Raw genomic sequence first — 18,789 nt, 5'->3', positions numbered from 1 at the left:
TGTCAATGATGCCCCAGATGTGTGTGGAGAGCACGCCTGGCAAGGTGGGAGCACTTCACACTACATGCTCCTGCTGGTCACACACACACACACACACACACACACACACACACACACACACTTTCACTTTGGGTCTATTTTGGCCACTGTAATATTAACAAACTGACAAACTGGGAGAGAAAATCGGAGACTGATTTATCAGGGGCTGTCTTCCACTGAAGCCCTCCCAACCCATTTCACGATGTGCCAGGGATTTCATCAAAGTTAATGAAGAAGCAGCATGAAGGGCCAGCTGGCTTCCGGACTTGGCTTCCACTCCTACCCAAGGAGCTTCAGCCTCTTAAGATCTGAAGGGAATCCTGTTTGGAGCGTCCGTCGGGCTGTAGGGCTGCACAGAGATTCACTTAATTAAGCCACATTCAGGTTCAATCACAACACCCTTTCTTTACCCACTTCACACACTTTAGAAAAGAAGCTTCTTTTTTAATCACCAGAAGAAGGCTGCACAGAACCAGGGTATGCCCGAAGCATAGAACCTGCTCCCATCTCAGGTGCGACTAGGAGATTTGGGCAACAATGGGGCAGATTCAACACGAGGAGAGCATGTGGCCACCCTGGTGAGAGGTCATGTGTTTACTTACCTGGAGTGAGTTTACACCCCAGCCTGAGCAAGCGGTGTGATGCTCACCCCCATTGGGGACTCAGACTGTTATCCCCTCGTCAGGCAGATTCCCAGGGTCTGAGCCTCTTAGGTGGGAACAACGGACACTTTGTTCGTCTGTCCGGTAAGTTAATATTCCACAAAATGAACGTGGGAAATTAGGCCATCTCACGGGTATTTATGAAACCTGCCATGCCATGGCTCCGCACTCTTTCCAGTTCGTTCTGGGGCTAACTCAGGGTTTCCCTGCCCCGGAGGGAATGCGTCTGTCACAGTGACAGCACCGCTAGGTGTGTCCTCTCACTCTGCAAGCTCAGGGTGCTCCTGCTACCCACGGACTGTCCCCCCGCCACCCCACACTTGCTCACAACATCGTGTTCCCCAACTCACCCTCGGAGTCCATCAAGGCCGACAAATGATGTCAGACGTGGGGATGGCTGCTCCCAAGTTACAGGGATTTGAGTCCCTGATGCTCAAGGACCTCTCCTCCTCCTACTCTTCCTTCTTTTTAAGAATCCACATGTAGGTGATACCATGCAGTATCCATCTTTCTTTTTCTGGCTTATTTCACTGATCATAATGCCTCCAGGTTCATCCATGTGGTCACACACGGCAGGATTTCCTTCCCTGTTATGGCTCCACAAGATTCCATTGTGCATAATGGAATATTACATATGTCATATACAAAGAAATATTATATATCTGGAGATGCCCATTCATTCAACATTTGGCACAACAAACGAGACCTCGGGCCAGAAGCAACTGACTCCACTCATTTGTTGCAAAGAGGAGTGGGGACACATGAAAATGGCCATTTCAGATCACGAGTGTCATGAATACAAATGAAAAATAAACTCACAGTGTCTGCGGGTCGTGAAGCCCGTCATGCTTGGCAACTAGGAGGCGGGACTGAATTTAAAACCATAATCAGACCTGCTAATTGTTCACTCACTGCCAACTGTCTGAGAAAACAACCATATTAATATGGCTTTGACTTTTGATGAGTACTTGTGCGCATCGCCTGATGGGAGAGTACACAGAGATGAGAACACGGGAGGAGAGAAGTAAGGCAGTTTGGAAAACATCAGATGATGTATTGTTTTTGTACGTAACGTTTCCTACCTCTCAAAGAGGGCTGCTGGACTTTCACAGAGATTCCCACATTCTTCATTAGAAAAACTTTTTGGGGGGGCACCTGGGTGACTCAGTCAGTTAAGCATCTGACTCTTGATTTTGGCTCAGTTCATGATCTCAGGGTTCGTGAGATCCCAGGGTTCAAGCCCCACGTAGGGCTCTGTGCTGACAATGCGGAACCTGCTTGGGATTTTCTCTTCCTCTCTCTCTGTACCTCTACTGCACTCTCTCTCTGTCTCTCTCTCCCTTTCTCTCTCTCTCTCTCTCTCTCTCTCTCTCTCTCAAAAAAAAAAAAACATTAAAAAAAAAAAGAAGAGAAAAACTTGGGGCACCTGGGTGGCTCAGTCGGCTGAATGTCCGACTTTGGCTCAGGTCATGATCTTATGGTCCATGAGTTCCAGCCCCACACTGGGCTCTGTGCTGACAGCTCAGAGCCTAGAGCCTGCTTCAGATTCTGTGTCTCCCTCTTTCTCTGTCCCTTCCCCACTCACCGTCTCTCTCTCTCTCTCTCTCTCTCTCTCTCTCTCTCTCTCTCTCTCTCTCTCTGTCTCTCTGTCTCTCTCTCTCTCTCTCTCAAAAAATAAAAAAAAAAGTTAATTTTTTTTTTAATAAAACTTTTCTTAACACCTGCTGGCCTATAAAGAAGAGAGAATAATACAAATATTTTTCAGGATGCTGAACTTTTTTACAAAGCTTAATTTTTTAATTATTGGCTGCTTTGAGGAGCCTTCATAGGGCATATCAATTGGATCAGTAATTGTATAGCACCCTGAAAAAGCCGTTGCCTCAGAGTACTAATGTCAGAACAAATGATTTCCAACTCATTAGAACTCAACAGAGACCAGAAGAGTGTAAGAATGAACTCTCAGGAGCTGTGAGGCATTTATGTACAGCATGCCCAGTCTTAGACAACCCCACAGGTTGACTTCTCAGGGCATATTTCCAGATGAAGGAGTCAGGGAAGTCAGCCAAGTTCTTGGAATATCTCAACTAGTAAGTGCCCAACTTGGATTCAAACTCAGGTCAGCCTGTGCCCATCCCAGATGTCCACACTTCCTTTCAAGCACAGTCTTCAAACATCTTTTTTCTCTTTATGAAACATTCCTGAATTGATGCAGATTCCTTTTGTCCCACAGGTCAATCAGTGCCAGCCCACAGAGTGATGGATTTCCTTAAGACACTAGAGCCCAAGATTCATCTTCTGGTTCAAAAAATAAATTTTATGTGCTTCTAAAGCCCGGTGTGTATACTGGTAAGTGAGCTAGGTTGAACAGACTTGACTCTGACCCTCATCTTCCTCGTCCTTCGGTTCATGGCACCCCTGCCCGCCCATCCCATGCCTGGACCAGTTCGGGACCCTTGTGCTGCCACCTCTGAACTGTATCCACAGTGTTCACTTTAAACATAAACGAGATGTGCGGGCAGAACACTGCTCCCCACAAAGATGGCTCGTCTGTGGATCGCAGGATATGGAGAGTACCCTGGGTCACCGAAGTGGGTCCGCCCTGAAGGTGGGAATGGGAGGAGAGAAAGACTGGCGTGTGCACCGACATGGGTCTTAACCACCGAGCAGGCAGACTCCAGCCCACAAGGGCCGCTAGCGGCTGGAAAAGGCCAGGAGGTGGGAGTCTCCCTGGGAGCCTCCAAGAGGAATGCGGCGTGTGGGCATCGTGACTTCAGCCCCGTGAGACCACAGGTGAGCCCAGAGCTGGGAAGAACAGTGTTGCTTTAAGCCACTCTTTGTCGTCATGTACATCAGCTGATGCCACTCCCTGCTTAACAGGCCACAGCACTTTCTCACTGCTGTTGCAAAATTTTCAGCTCCGTGCTGAGCTCAGTGGCCCCAGGTTGGGGGACCTACCTGACACCAAATCCCCTGTGTGTCACGTCCCTCCTCCCCTCTCACTGGACGCCAGGCTCAGGGCCCCTCGTGTTATGATCCGGTTGTTCCTACCTCGGGGACTTTGCCCTCGATGCCCCTCCCTGAAACACTCTGCACCCTTCCTTTCCTCCAGGCCTCAATTTCCACGTCCCCTTCTCAGAGTGTCCTATGCACCGGCAGCAGCAGCTCCAGGGATTGCTGCAAATGCACATTCTCAAACCCCGTGGCATGCCTGCCTGATCAGAGACTCTGGAGATGGTGGGTCCCAGGTGCACTAGTTGACTGAGCCTCCTTTCCTCCCCTCGTTCCCCAGGGGGTGGCAGCCTCATCTGTCTCCATCTCTGGTACCTAATGAGGCAAGCTGCACAGCAGGAGCTCAGTAAATATTTGTGTGATGGATTACTGAAAGTATTTTCTAGAAGCCGCGAAGACGGCACCACGCTATGTATAAAAAGATCAAAACAGCATGGCTCTGCCCTGCAGAACTTACAGTGGAGTGGAAAAGGTCTTTTCTCATACAGCGTGGTGCACACCATGACAAATGCCTATGACAGCCCGAATGAGGGCCCCTGAACACATGTGATGCCTGGCTTGTGCCTAGCACAGGACAGATTGTGTGTGATGCATGTCCTCGTCCATGAAATGTATACTGTCTCCCCTGCTTAGAACATGATCCCCCCATATGGCTCACTCAGAGACACACCTATACCTGGTGCCTGCCATCCAGAGGAAGTCATCAAAAAAATGGGTTGGACGTGGGATGTCTGGGTGGCTCAGTCAGTTGGGAGTCTGCTCTTGATATTGGCTCAGGTTGTGATCTCATGGTTCATGGGTTCGAGCTCTGTGTGGGGCTCTGCACTGACAGCGTGGAGCCTGCTTGGGGTTCCCCTTCTCTGCCTCATCCCCACTCATGTGCACTCTGATTGCTCACTCTTGCTCTCTCCCTGTCTCTCAAAATAAATAAACTTTAAAAAATATGTGTCGGGGTACCTGGGTGGCTCAATCAGTTGTCTGACTTCATGTTAGTTCATAATCTCATGGTTTCTGAGTTTGAGCCCCGCATCAGGCTGTGTGCTGTCAGCTCAGAGCCTGGAGCTTGCTTCCAATTCTGTGTCTCCCTCTCTCTCTGCCCCTCCCTGCCAGTGCTCGCTCTCTCTCTCTCTCTCTCTCTCTCTCTCTCAAAAATAAACGTTATAAGTATATGAATGAATGAATGAATGAATGAATGAATGAATGAATGAATGGTCATAGATTCAGAAGATAAAAAAATCTTAAAGGAATGTGGACAAGGCAACCAGGCTTGGGTGTTCCAGCTAAAGGTGCAGTCAGAGCAAAAGCCCTGAGGGGTGGGCAGCTTGAAGAAAGGCCAGAGGGGTGGTGGCGGAGGCGCCTCCAGTGACCGTGGTGTCAGCAAAGCTGCGGTCCCAGCTGAGGCATGCTGACCCACACAAGGAAGAAGCCTGCGGGGGGTGGGGGAGAGGGCTTTACCACAACCCCCACGGAGAGTATTCCTGTCCAGGATTCTCCACCCAGGTGAGGGGTTCCCGGTACAGAATGGGGTCCTATAGCAGGGGAGACACTGGCCGACCCAGCCTCAGGGGCAGACAGACTGTCTTCCCCGCCCAGCAGCTGAAGACGCTGCTGGAAAGGGGGAGAAGAGACTCAGCCCAGAAGGCAAGTGGAAACTTCTCACCTGAACTCTGAAAATAAGGAATGGGTGGTTTGAACTCTGCTTGAAACTATGCATTGGGAGACAGTTAGTCCTTTCAAGGCCATGGGCTAAATAATCTGAGGCATTTTCACAGAGCAGTGACTCATCTGAGATAGATTCATCACTTCACCTCACAGCTGGCCTTGTGGGGACTAATTTGATGACGTGTCTCCCTTCACTGAATTTCCAAGAAAGGGTTTTGTGCACCTCTATGTATTTAAGATGAAGAACACAATAAAGCTCTTTATTATCAAACCTATCCTGATTCAGTCGAAGCCCCACAGGTAAAATCTTCACGTGCCCCTGTGTGTAAACAAACACGGACACTGTGCGTGGGGACAGGCACTTCTGCACACACAGGACACTGAGCATGCAACGTTGGCATATATAACATTACACCAAAACCCAGGGTACTTTTTTTCTCCTTATCAAAAATGTACTGGGCCATAGCTCTGTGAATATACTTGGTGATCTAAGCTATTCATTAAAGGTAATAGAACAGAAAAATAACTTTTGATACACAGCCACTCCAACATGCTATGTTTTAGAGTCTTTGCTAAATCACATTGTCAGAGTTCACTATATTTTACTATTGAGTCAATGTGAAAGAATGAACCCTCTCTCTCAGAAATGTCTCTCCTTAATGCTCAGGTCCTGCTCTGCTAAGTTTAATACAGTGACAGTTCCAGGCTTAATTTACTCCTTGGAACAAGCCATTAAGTATGCATTGCAGCTCTGTGCCTGCTCTGTGAACTGTCCCCTTTTCTTAAATACACAGCCATGTAGTAAAGGTCCCCCAGGATGGGATTTGAACTAGGATTGGTAGTTAGCAGCAAATCAGGCATAATGTGCACGCATCCAGAATCTTTCATGTGACACCAGGAATTTTTCAATCGTCATCAAGAATCATAAAATACTTAGGAATAAGCCTAACCAAAGATGTAAAGGATCTGTACACTAAAAACTATAGAGAGCTTATGAAGGAAATTGAAAGAAAAATAAAAACAAATGGAAAAACATTCCATGCTCATGGATTGGAAGAATAAGTACTGCTAAAATGTCAATACTACCCAAATCAATCTACACGTTCAACGCAATCCCAATCAAAATTGCACCAGCATTCTTCTAGAAGCTAGAACAATCAATCCTAAAATGTATATGGAACCACAAAAGACTTCAAATAGCCAAAGTAATATTGAAGAACGAGACCAAAGCAGGAGGCATCACAATGCCAGACTTTGGCCTTTACTACAAAGTTGGAATCGTCAAGACAGCATAGTATTGGCACAAAAACAGACACATAGACCAATGGAATAGAATACAGACTCCAGAATTGGACCCACAGAAGTATGGCCAAGTAATCTTTGACAAAGCAGGAAAGAATATCCAATGGAAAAAAGATAGTCTCTTTAACAAAGGGTGCTGGGAGAACTGGAAAGCAACATGCAAAAGAATGAAACTAGGCCATTTTCTTACCCCATTCACAAAAATAAACTCAAAATGGATAAAGGACCCGAATGTGAGACAGGAAACCGTCAATCCCTAGAGGAGAAAGCAGGAGAAAACCTCTCTGACCTCAGCTGCAGCAATTTCTTACTTGACACATCTCCAAAAGCGAGGGGATTAAAAGCAAAAATGAACTATTGGGACCTCATCAAGATAAAAAGCTTCTGCACTGCGAAGGAAACAATCAACAGAACTAAAAGGCAACCGACAGAATGGGAAAAGATATTTGCAAATGACACATCAGACAAAGGGCTAGTATCCAAAATCTATGAAGAACTCACCAAACTCCACACCCAAATAACAAATAATCCAGTGAAGAAATGGGCAGAAGACATGAATAGACACTTTCTGAAAGAAGACATCCAGATGGCCAACAGGCACATGAAAAGATGCTCCGCATCACTCCTCATCAGGGAAGTACAAATCAAAACCACACTGATATATCCCCTCACGCTGGTCAAAGTGGCTAAAATGAACAAATCAGGAGACTCTAGATGCTGGCGAGGATGTGGAGAAACAGGAACCCTCTCACACTGCTGGTGGGAATGCAAACTGGTGCAGCCGCTCTGGAAAACAGTGTGGAGGTTCCTCAAAAAAACAAAAATAGAACTACCCTACAACCTAGCAAGAGCACTACTAGGAATTTACCCAAGGGATACAGGAGTGCTGATGCATAGGGACACTTGTATCCCAATGTTTATAGCAGCACTTTCAACAATAGCCAAATTATGGAAAGAGCTTAAATGTCCATTGACTGATGAATGGATAAAGACATTGTGGTTTATATACACAATGGAATACTACTTGGCAATGAGAAATCTGGCCTTTTGTAGCAACGTGGATGGAACTGGAGGGTACTGTGTTAAGTGAAATAAGTCAGGCAGAGAAAGACAGATATCATATGTTTTCACTCATATGTGTATCCAGAGAAACTTAACAGAAGACCATGGGGGAGGGGAAGGAAAAAAAAAAAAAAAAGAGGGAGAGAACCAAACCATAAGAGACTCTTAAAAACTTAGAATAAACTGAGGGTTGATGGGGGTGGGGGCGAGAGGAAGGTGGGTGATGGGCATTGAGGAGACCACCTGTTGGGATGAGCACTGGGTGTTGCATGGAAACCAATTTGACAATAAATTTCATAAAAGAAAAAAAAAGGAATTTTGCAACCATTAAAAAGTCAACCATATGGGGGCGCCTGGGTGACTCGCTTGATTAAGTGTCTGACTTCAGCTCAGGTCATGATCTCACAGTTTGTGGGTTTGAGCCTCGTGTCAGGCTCTGTGCTGACAGCTCAGAGCCTGGGGCCTGCTTCTATTCTGTGTTTCCCTTTTAGCGCCCCCACCCACTTACGCTCTGTCTCTCTCTTTTTCTCTCTAAAAATAAATAAACATTATTTTTTTCTTAAAGTCAATCATATGCCTGTTCAGGTATTTTCTCCTGCATAGATGTACTGAGAATTAATAAAAGTGACTACATTATTTAACAGACGCAGTAAAGAGATCATCACCAGGTGAGGACCATCACTGCCACCAATGGCTTCTCCAGCCAGATATGGGGACATATGGTGCCTTCTGAGAATGTGCAAACGCAGAGTATACTGTGCATACTGGGGCATACTGGGGGCAGGCACAGGCTGGCAACTCCCATTCCCCTTTGCAAACAACGAACCTGTGTGTTCTGACTCCAGGAATGCCTGGAATACAGACTGGCTCTAATTAACAACCAAGAGAAACGCAGTGGTATAAAATTGATAGAAGAAATGTAAAATTGAACAAATGAATAATGATTAAATGGAAAAGCTATCTGTAACTCCCAGTAAATTATATTTTATGGCATCAAAAACATGCAATTTTTTTCCCAGAAGAAAGGATCTAGAATTTCCAAGGTAAAGAAACTTGGCATAAAATATGAGAGGAAGAGGGTACTGAATTTAGAAGCATGTCAGGCCCAACAGGCACAGATGCTAAACTAAACAGTCAGGAAAGGCCTCAAATCCCAAATCAGAGCACCCCCTCCAGCATGCTAAGGGCAGAGGCGCAACAGCGTGAGCTTCGGCCACCCGGCTAGCTTTCCTTCCTTCCTTCCTTCTTTCTTTCCCCAAATGCCCCTACGACAGGACCTGTGACGGATGGCAGGATTCTGTCCTGAGGATGTAAGAGGCAGTCTCTATTCCCACATCGCTCACAGGCCAGCGGGATCGTGGCTCAAAGACAAAGTAACACCCCACCTCAGAGCGGTTTCCCAAACTCAAAACGCAGCCAGAATTCGTCAGTGCCCCTGGGGTGAGATCCAGGTTCCCCAATCCTCCTCTCTTGCACTCCCCCACCTGCCCCACCCCCGATCTTCCTTCTGGGCTCCCAATCAGCTTCACTCCAGCCTCAGGGCCTCCACCTGAAATGCTCTTGTGTTCCGTCACTGAGTGGCCGGCTCTCTGTATGTCAACTGCCCCTCCTTGACTTCACGCCAGGTGAGCTCCAGTCAAGGCAAACCGACAGCCTCGTAGACAGAGGCGTCCAAGCAACTGCAGGACACGTATGGTGAGGGCAGTGCTCTGAGGAGGAGGTTTCGGCGAGCCCCAGCTCTGTTCACCCCTTGGGTGGCACTGCTGGTGCTCAAGGTCACCCAGAGTTGCAGAGCAGGAGCGATATAGGGAAAGTCAGAAATCTCACGTTCTTAACAAAATTCAACGGCTTTTCCTCAAAACAACAATGAAAAACTAGAACACAGAAAAACTTATGTTCCTGGAAGACTTTGATTAATTTCTAGAATTGTGGAAAAGCTTCTTCTGACCATTTCGGCCATCTTTTCTTAGTGGGAGAGTGACATTCAGAGGTCGTTACTCTGTTGTTTCCCTTCTCTCTGTCTCTGTCTCTGTCTCTGTCTCTGTCTCTGTCTCTGTCTCTGTCTCCCCCCTCCTCTCTCTCTTTCACATTTAAACTCCCCTCTTGGCTGCATCAACCTGTAGGCAGCTTCAGTACTTCCCTTTGAAAACTCCTCCCTCTTCTCTCCAGTGCTCCCCCAGCTACAGACTCTGGAGGCATCTGAGGGCGCCAGGCCAGCTTCTCATGCGCATCCACTGCTGCATCCACTCCACACTGCTCCTATCCCTCGGCTGGCCCAGGAACCTCCCCAGGGTCTCCTGAGGCCTCCACCCACCCACACCCAACCACCATCCTCCATACCCTTGCTGGACCTCCCAGTGCTGACTTCCTTCCAGAAACACTCCTCCCTTGGCTATAGTCTCCAGTGTCCTTCCCGCTGCTCCTTAGCCTGAGGGTAAGGCATAGTCTCTTCTACCCAGCTGGCAGCCATGGCATTCATCAGAGACAGAAGGGGGGAGAGAGAGGAGAGACAGAGGGAGACAAAAGAGAGAGAGAGACAGAAGACAGAGACATGGAGAGACAGGGGGGAGACAGAGACAGAGAGAAGAGTGGAGTGAGAGACAGAGAGATGGTGGGCCTCACTCCCTCATGGGTGACATCCTCACTGTTGCTCTGGAACCTCACCCAGGCCCTGGCCTCAGCCACACAGGAATGTGTGATTCTCACATGATTTTCTCCAGTCCAGCCCCCTCCTCTGATCTGAAGCTGACATCTCCCACTGTGCCCTTGACCCATCCTCTAAACACAGGACCAGGGTGTCCCAGGTAAGTACTGACCTCCTGAAAGCATTGACACATGACCTGGGCTGACAGACCGTCCACTCAGGCCCTGAGACCCTCTGGGACTGCTAGTCCCTACAACTTTTTCCAAATCCCCTGTAATTCCCCTTGGAGTGTGTCTGTGAGCAGTTGCAACATCCATCCCATTTGAAAGACAGGACCCCAGCAATCATCCCCAGAACACTGCTCACCTACACTGTCCTTGCCAGGCCCTTGCAACATGCTACCTGCTGACCATCCTGTCAGGGCACCTGCTCAGAACTGCTGACCATCCCAGTGGGTCACCTGCTCACACCTGCTGACCATCCTGACAGAGTCCTGCTCACACCAGCCCCCTGGAGCCGGCTGGGCACAATTTGTCTGAATCTGCTCAGCCTGTAGGTGAAATGATCAAATACTACAACCACTGTTGTTACACCTGAGAAGAGGTAGTTGGCACTTCCCACTTGCCCTCATTCCCCAAGCACCTTCAAATGTAAAGATGCTTCCTCGAGCTGACATAGCCACGCTGAGCACCTGCCTGGTTTCAACTCCAGAAGTCAGTCAGGAGAACCACCCCTCTCTTGTACAGAAGTCAGTCAGGAGGACCTCCCCTCTATCTCACCTGAAAGTCGGTCAGGAGACCCTCCCCTCTCTGGTCCAGAAGTCAGTCAGGAGAAACTCCCCACTCTCTCATCCAGAAGTAAGACAGGAGAACCTCCCCTGTCTGGTCAAGAAATCAGTCAGGAGAACCTCCCCTCTCTCTCTCCTGGATGTCAGTCAGGAGAATCTCCCCTCTCTCTCCTGCAAGAGAACCTCCACTCTCTGATCCAGAATTCAGTCAGGAGTACCTCCCCTCTCTCATCCAGAAGTCAATCAGGAGAACCTCCCCTCTCTCTCATCTGGAAGTCGGTCAGCAGAATATCCACTCTCTGGTCCAGAAGTCAGTTAGGAGAAGCTCCAGTCTCTCTTCCAGAAGCCACTCAGGAGAACCTCCCCTCTCTCATCCAGAAGTCAGTCAGGAGAACCTCCCCTGTCCCTCATCTGGAGGTCATTCAGGAGAGCCTCCCCTCTCTCTCATTCAAGAACCTTCCCTCTCTGGTCCAGAAGTCATTCAGGAGAACCTCCCTTCTCCCTCATCCAGAAGTAAGACAGGAGAAACTCTCTGTCTGGTCCAGAAATCAGTCAGGAGAACTTCCCCTCTCTCTCGCCTTGAAGTCAGTCAGGAAAATCTCCCCTCTCTCTCATCTGACATGGGTGAGGAGAACCTCCACTCTCTGGTCCAGAAGTCAGTCAGAAGAACCTCTGCTGTCTCTATTCTGGAAGTCAGTCGGGGCAAACTCCCCTCTCTCTCATCCGAAAATCATTCAGGAGAACTTCCCCTCACTCTCATTCAAGAACCTCCCCTCTCTGGTCCAGAAGTCATTCAGGGAAACCTCCCTTGTCTCTCATTCAGAAGTACGTCAGGAGAACCTCCCCTCTCTCATCCAGAAGTCAGTCAGGAGAACCTCCCATCTCTGGTCCAGAAGTCATTCAGGAGAAACACCCCTCTCTCTCGTCTAGAAGTAAGACAGGAGAAACTCACTGTCTGGTCCGGAAATCAGTCAGGAGAACTTCCCCTCTCTCTCGCCTCGAAGTCAGTCAGAAAAGTCTCCCATCTCTCTCATCCGACATCGGTCAGGAGAACCTCCACTCTCTGGTCCGGAAGTCAGTCAGAAGAAACTCCGCTGTCTCTTATCTGGAAGTCAGTCGGGGGAATCTCCCCTCTCTCTCGTCCGAAAGTCATTCAGGAGAACTTCCCCTCTCTCTCGTTCAAGAACCTCCCCTCTCTGGTCCAGAAGTCATTCAGGGAAACCTCCCCTGTCTCTCATTCAGAAGTCAGTCAGGAGAACCTCCCCTCTCTCATCTGGAAGTCAGTCAGGAGAACCTCCCCTCTCTGATCCAGAAATCAATCAGGAGACCTGCCCTCTCTCTCGTCCAGAAGTTAGACAGGAGAACCTCTCGTGTCTGGTCCAGAAATCAGCCAAGAGAACCTCCCCTCTCTCTCGCCTGAAAATCAGTCATGAGAACCTCCCCTCTCTATCCTGCAAGAGAACCTCCCTCTCTCATCCAGAAGTCGGTCAGCAGAACCTCCCCTCTCTGATCCAGAAGTCAGTGAGGAGAACCTCCCCTCTCTCTCATCCAGAATTCATTCAGAGAACCTCCCCTCTCTCTTGTTCAAGAAACTCCTCTCTCTGGTCCAGAAGTCAGTAAGGAAAATCTCCCTCACTCTCATCCAAAAGTCAGTCAGGAGAAACTCCCCTGTCTCATCCAGAAGTCATTCAGGACCACCTCCCCTCTGTCACATCCAGAAGTCGGTCAGGAGAAGCTCCCCTCTCTCGTCCAGAAGTCAGTCAGGAGAATCTCACCTCTCTCTCTCCAGAAGTCATTCAGGACTACTTACACTTTCTCTTGCTCAAGAACCTCCCCTCTGTGGTACAGAATTCAGTGTGGAGAACCTCCCTTCTCTCTTGTCCAAAGTTAAGACAGGGGAACCTCCCTTGACTGCTCTGGAAATCAGTCAGGAGTAACTCCCCTCTCTCTTGCCTGAAGTCAGTCAGGAGAATCGCCCCTCTCTTTCCATCAAGAGAACCTCCACTCTCTGTTCCAGAATTCTGTCAGGAGACCTCACCTCTCTCTCATCCGGAAGTCATTCAGAAGAATATCTCCTCTCTCTCTGCAACAACCTCCCCTCTCTGGTCCAGAAGTCACTCAACCGAACCTCCCCTCTCTCCCGTCCAGAAGTCAGTCAGGAGAACCTCCACTCTCTGGTGCAGAATTCAGACAGGAGAACCTCCCCTCTCTGTCATCCAGAAGTTGGTCAGCAGAACATCCATTCTCTGCTCCGGAAGACAGTCAGAAGAACCTCCGATCTCTCATCCAGAAGTCAGTCAGGAGAACCTCCATTGTCTTTCATTCAAGAACCTGCACTCTATGGTTCAGAAGTCAGTCAGGTAAACTTCCCATCTCTCTCGTCCAAAAGTCAGTCAGAAGAACCTCCCCTCTGTTGTCCAGAAATCAGTCAGGAGAACCTCCCCTCTTCTCTCTCACCTTGAAGTCAGTCAGGGTGATCTCCCCTCTCTCTCCTTCAAGAGAACCTCCATCTCTGGTCCAGAATTCGGTCAGGAGAACCTCCCCTCAGCCTCATTCAAGAACCACTGATCTCTGGTCCAGAAGTCCGTCAGGAAAACCTCCCCCTCTCTCTTCCAAAGTCACTCAGGAGAACGTCCCCTCTATCGTCCAGAAATCAGTCGGGGAACCTCCCCTCTCTCTCATCCGGATGTCGGTCAGCAGAACCTCCACTCTCTGGTCCAGAAGGCAGTCAGGAGAAACAACTTTCTCTGGCATCTGGAGGTTGGTCAGTAGAACCTCCCCTCTCTCGCGCCTGGAAATCAGTCAGGAGATTCTCCCCTCTCTCTCCTTAAAGAGAACCTCCACTCTGGTCCAGAATTCAGTCAGGAGAACCTCCCCTCACTCATCCAGAAGCCGATCAGGAGAACCTCCCCTCTCTCTCATAAAAGAACCTCCACTCTCTGGTCCAGAAGTCACTCAGGAAAACCTTCTCTCTTTCTCGTCCAAAAGTCAGTCAGGAGAACATCCCCTCTCTGGTCCAGAAGTCAGCCAGGAGAACCTCCCCTCTGTCTCATCCAGAAGCCAGTCAGGAAACCTCCCCTCTCTCTTGTTCAAGAACCTCCCCTCCCTCTCTGGTCCAGAAGTCAGTCAGGAGAACCTCTCCTCTCTGTTGTCCAGAAGTCAGTCAGCAAAACCTCCCTTCTCTGTCATTCATGAGAACTTCCACTCTCTTGTCCAGAAGTCAGTCAAGAGAAACTCCCATCTCTCTCACTCAATGAAGATCGTCCACTCTCTGATCCGGAAGTCAGTCAGGAGAAACTCCATTCTCTCACTCAGAAGTCACTCAGGAGAAATTCCCCTCTCTTGTCCAGAAGTCAGTCAGGAGAACCTTCCGTTTCTCGTTCAGAAGTCAGTCAGGAGAACTTCCTGTCTCTTGTCCAGAAGTCAGTCAGGAAAACCTCCCCTCTCTCTCATCCATAAGTCAGTCAGGGGAACCTCCCCTCTCAGGTGAAGAAATCAGTCAGAGGACCTACACACTCTCTTGTCTGGTCGGGCAAAAGAACCTCCACTCTCTGGTCCAGATGTCAGTCAGGAGAACCTCCCTCTCTCTCATCTGGTAGTCTGCCAGGAGAACCTCCCCTCGCTTGTCCAGAAGTCAGTCAGACAACCTCCCCCCTCTCTCTTTCAAGAACCTCCACTCTCTGGTCGAGAAGCCATTCAGGAGAACCTCCCCTCTCTCTCGTCCAGAAGTAAGACAGGAGAACCTCCTCTGTCTGGTCCAGAAATCAGTCAGGAGAAACTCACCTCAATCTCGCCTGGAAATCAGTCATGAGAATCACCCTTCTCTCTCCTGTAAGAGAACCTCCACTCTGTGGTCCAGAATTCAGTCAGGAGAACCTCCCCTCTCTCATGCAGAAGTCAGTCAGGAGAACCTCAGGTCTCTAATCCAAAAGTCATGTAGGAGAACCTCCCCTCTCTCATCCAGAAGTCAGTCAGGAGAACTTCCCATCTCTCGCATCCGGAAGTCGATCAGCAGAACCTCCGCTCTCTGGTCCAGAAGTCACTCAGGAGAACCTAGCCTCTCTCGTCGAGGAAACATTCAGGAAAACCTCCCCTCGCTCTAGTCCGAAAGGCAATCAGGAGAACCTCCCCTCTCTCATCCAGAAGTCAGTCAGGAGAAGCTACCCCATCTCTCATCCGGAAGTCAGTCAGCAGAACCTCCACTCTCTGGTCCAGAAATTAGTCAGGAACACCTCCCCTCTCTCGTCCAGAAGTCAGGCAGGAAAACCTCCCCTCTCTCGTCCAGAAGTCAGTCAGGACAGAAGTCAGTCAGGAGAACCTCCCCTGTCTCTCATCTGGATGTTGGTCAGGAGAACCTCTCATCTCTGGTCCAGAAGTCAGTCAGGAGAACCTCCCCTGGCTCTTGTCGGGAAGTCATTCAGAGAGCCTCCCCACCCTCTCGCTCAAGAACCTCCCCTCTCTGGTCCAGAAGTCATTCAGGAGAAACACCCCTCTCTCTCACCCAGAAGTAAGGCAGGAGAACCTCCCGTGTCTAGTCCAGAAATCTGTCAACAGAACCTCCCCTCTCTCTCGCCTGGAAGTCAGTCCTGAGCATCACCCCTCTCTCTCCTGCAAGAGAACTTCTGCTCTCTGTTCCAGAAGTCAGTCAGGAGAACCTCCAGGCTCTCGTCCAGAACTCAATCAGGACAACCTCCCCTCTCTCTCTTCCAGAATTCGGTCAGCATAACCTGCCCTCTCTTGTCCACCAGTCAGGAAGGAGCACCTCCACTCTCTCTCTTTCGGAAGTCATTCAGAGATACTCCCCTCTCTCTTGTTCAAGAACCTCCTCTCTCTGGTTCAGAAGTCAGTCAGAGGAACCTCTCCTCTCTCATTCAGAAGTCAGTCAGGAGAACTTCCCCTCTCTTATCCATAAGTCAGTCAGGAAAACCTCCCCTCCTTCTCATCGAGAAGTCAGTCAGGAGAACCTCCCCTCTCCCTCATCTGGAAGTTGATCAGGAGCACCTCAATTCTATGGTCCAGAAGTCACTCAGGAGAACCTCCCCTCTGTCTCGTCCAGAAATCAGTCAGGAGAACCTCCCCTCTCTCTTATCCGGAAGTCGGTCAGGAAAACCTCCCCTCTCTCTCGTTCAAGAACCTCCCCTCTCTGGTCCAGACATCAGTCAGGAAGAACCTCTCCTCTTTCTAACCCAGAAGTCAGTCAGCAGAACCTCCCTTCTCTGTCATTCATGAGAACTTCCACTCTCTTGTCCAGATGTCAGTCAACAGAACCTCCCATCTCTCTAACTCAAGAACCTCCACTCTCTGGTCCAGAAGTCAGTCAAGAGAACCTCCCATCTCTCTCAATCAACAACCTCCACTCTCTGGTCCAGACGTCAGGAAAACCTGCCCACTCTTTCGTGTAAAAGTCAGTTAGGACAACCTACCCTCTCTCGTCCAGAAGTCAGTCAAGAGAACCTCCCTTCTGTCTCATCCGGAAGTCGGTCAGTACAACCTCCACTCTTTGGTCGAGAAGTCAGTCAGGAGAACCTCCCTTCTCTCGTCAAGAACTCAGTCAGGGGAACCTCCCCTCTCGTGTCCAGATGTCAGTCAGGAGAACCTCCCCTCTCTCATCCAGAAATCAGTCACCAGAACCTCCCCTCTCTCTTATCCGGGAGTCACTCAGGAGAAACTCCCCTCTCACGTATTCAAGAACCTCCCCTCTCTGGTCCGGAAGTCAGGAGATCTTCCCCTCTTGCTTGTCGAGAAATAAGACAGGAGAACTTCCCCTGGTCTGGGCCAAAAATCAGTCAGGAGAACCTTCTCCTCACTCTTGTCCAGAGGTGAGTGAGCAGACCCTCCACTCTCTGGTCCAGAATTCAGGCAGGAGAACCCCCCCACACCCCCTTCTCTCTCATCTGGAAGTTGGTCAGGAGAACCTCCCCTCTCTTGCCTGGAAGTCAGACTGGAGACATCCCCTCTCTTCTTTCAAGAGAACCTCCACTCTATGGTCCAGAATTATGTCAGGAGAACCTCCTTTCTCTTGTCCAGAGTCAGTCAGGAGAAGCCCCCCTCTCTCTCATTCAAGCAACTCCACTCTCTGGTCCAGAAGTCAGTCAGGAGAACCTTCCCTCTCTCGTCCCAAACTCACTCAGCAGAATCTCCCCTCTCTCGTCCAAAACTCAGTCAGCAGAACCTACCCTCTCTCTCATACATGAGAACCCTCCTCTCTTGTCCAGAAGTCAGTCAGGAGAACCACCCCTCTCTCTCATCCGGAAGTCGGTCTGGAGAACCACCACTCTCTCATCCAGAAGACAGTGAGGTGAACTTCCCATGTCTCCCATCTGGAAGTCAGTCAGAAGGACGTCCTCTCTCTCTCATGAGCCCCCACACTGAAGGCAGAGTGTCTTAACCAAGAACAAATCAGACCATAGCCTGTTCCTGATCTGAATTCCCACTAACTTGCAAAAACTTCTCCATATTGACCACTGGATTCCCACATGGGTCATTTCATTCTCACAGTTCCAAGGCGACAGGTGTTTGGAAAAGGAGGAATGGCCAACATCGTTAATTGTGGTAAAGGCATCTAGTGCGGTGAGTACTAGAATGTGTGGAGTGAATTTACAGGATGGAAGTCCCCTGCATCCTGGAGCAGAACAAGTTCAGCCGTCGTCCCCTCTTAGGAAGGGAGAACATGATCTGTTCACTGATTTCCTCTCAGCATCTATGTCACATATGGCATGCAGCTGGTGCCCAATAAGTGCATCAAATGAAAGACTGAATGTCAGGTGTGAAGGGCACCGTCCCAGGGAGGACGCCAGCTGCCCAGAAGGACCTTTACCTCCGTGCCCTCTGTGGGCAAGGATGACACCACGCAGAGCATCCCACGTCTATGTACATTGGGTGAGTCAATTCAGAGAGTGTGTGATGTGTCTGCAGCTCCCCGTGAACAGCCCGTTTGCCTCTTGGTTGGCCTCACGTTCACAGGTCTTGCAGTGCCTTGATGTGGAGGACTGTGCTATAAGCTTCACCGTAAGCTCATGATACTTTGGAGACTTCACTGTGAGTCTGCTCCAGGGGCAGGAGGCATGACACTCACCTCATGACACACAGTTTCTTCTGCGTCTTTTGATGCAACAGTGAAACAGTACTCGTTTATTCTTGTTTTTAAAAATTCCCGGGTTATAAATTAAGAAATGAGTCCTGGAATCAGGAGTAGGCTCCTGCGTGAGGTCTTGTGATTCTTCCACCCTCACCTTCCATGGTTCAGGATGAATACAGCCAATCCTGGCGCGGAATGGGAGAGTAGTGGAGGGTATCCAACTGCTGTGGAGAGTGGAAGCTGTGATTCTGAAATCATTGTTCCAGGGCTTACTGCAACAAAGGGTCAATCAGCAATCTCCAAAAGCGGCCACAGGTGAGCTGGGGAGCCCCTCGCTGCTGGCAGACTGGGTCTCAGCTTCCTGCTGAGACAGGGGCCCTGCCCTCAGCGCCCTGCCACCTTGGCTCCCTGGGGGCAGCGGGGCGTTCTTCAACACAGCACACAAGGGACAGCCTCCTCACCAGACAGATGTCACAATCTTTTGAAGGGCAATACCAGAAACGACATTCCAAACTTTGCCACATTCGGTTGCTGAAAGCAAGCC

This window comes from Panthera onca, chromosome Y (genome assembly GCF_046562875.1).
Source record: "Panthera onca isolate mPanOnc1 chromosome Y, mPanOnc1 haplotype 2, whole genome shotgun sequence".
Taxonomy (NCBI): domain Eukaryota; kingdom Metazoa; phylum Chordata; class Mammalia; order Carnivora; family Felidae; genus Panthera; species Panthera onca.
This window is presented reverse-complemented; position numbering follows the sequence as displayed.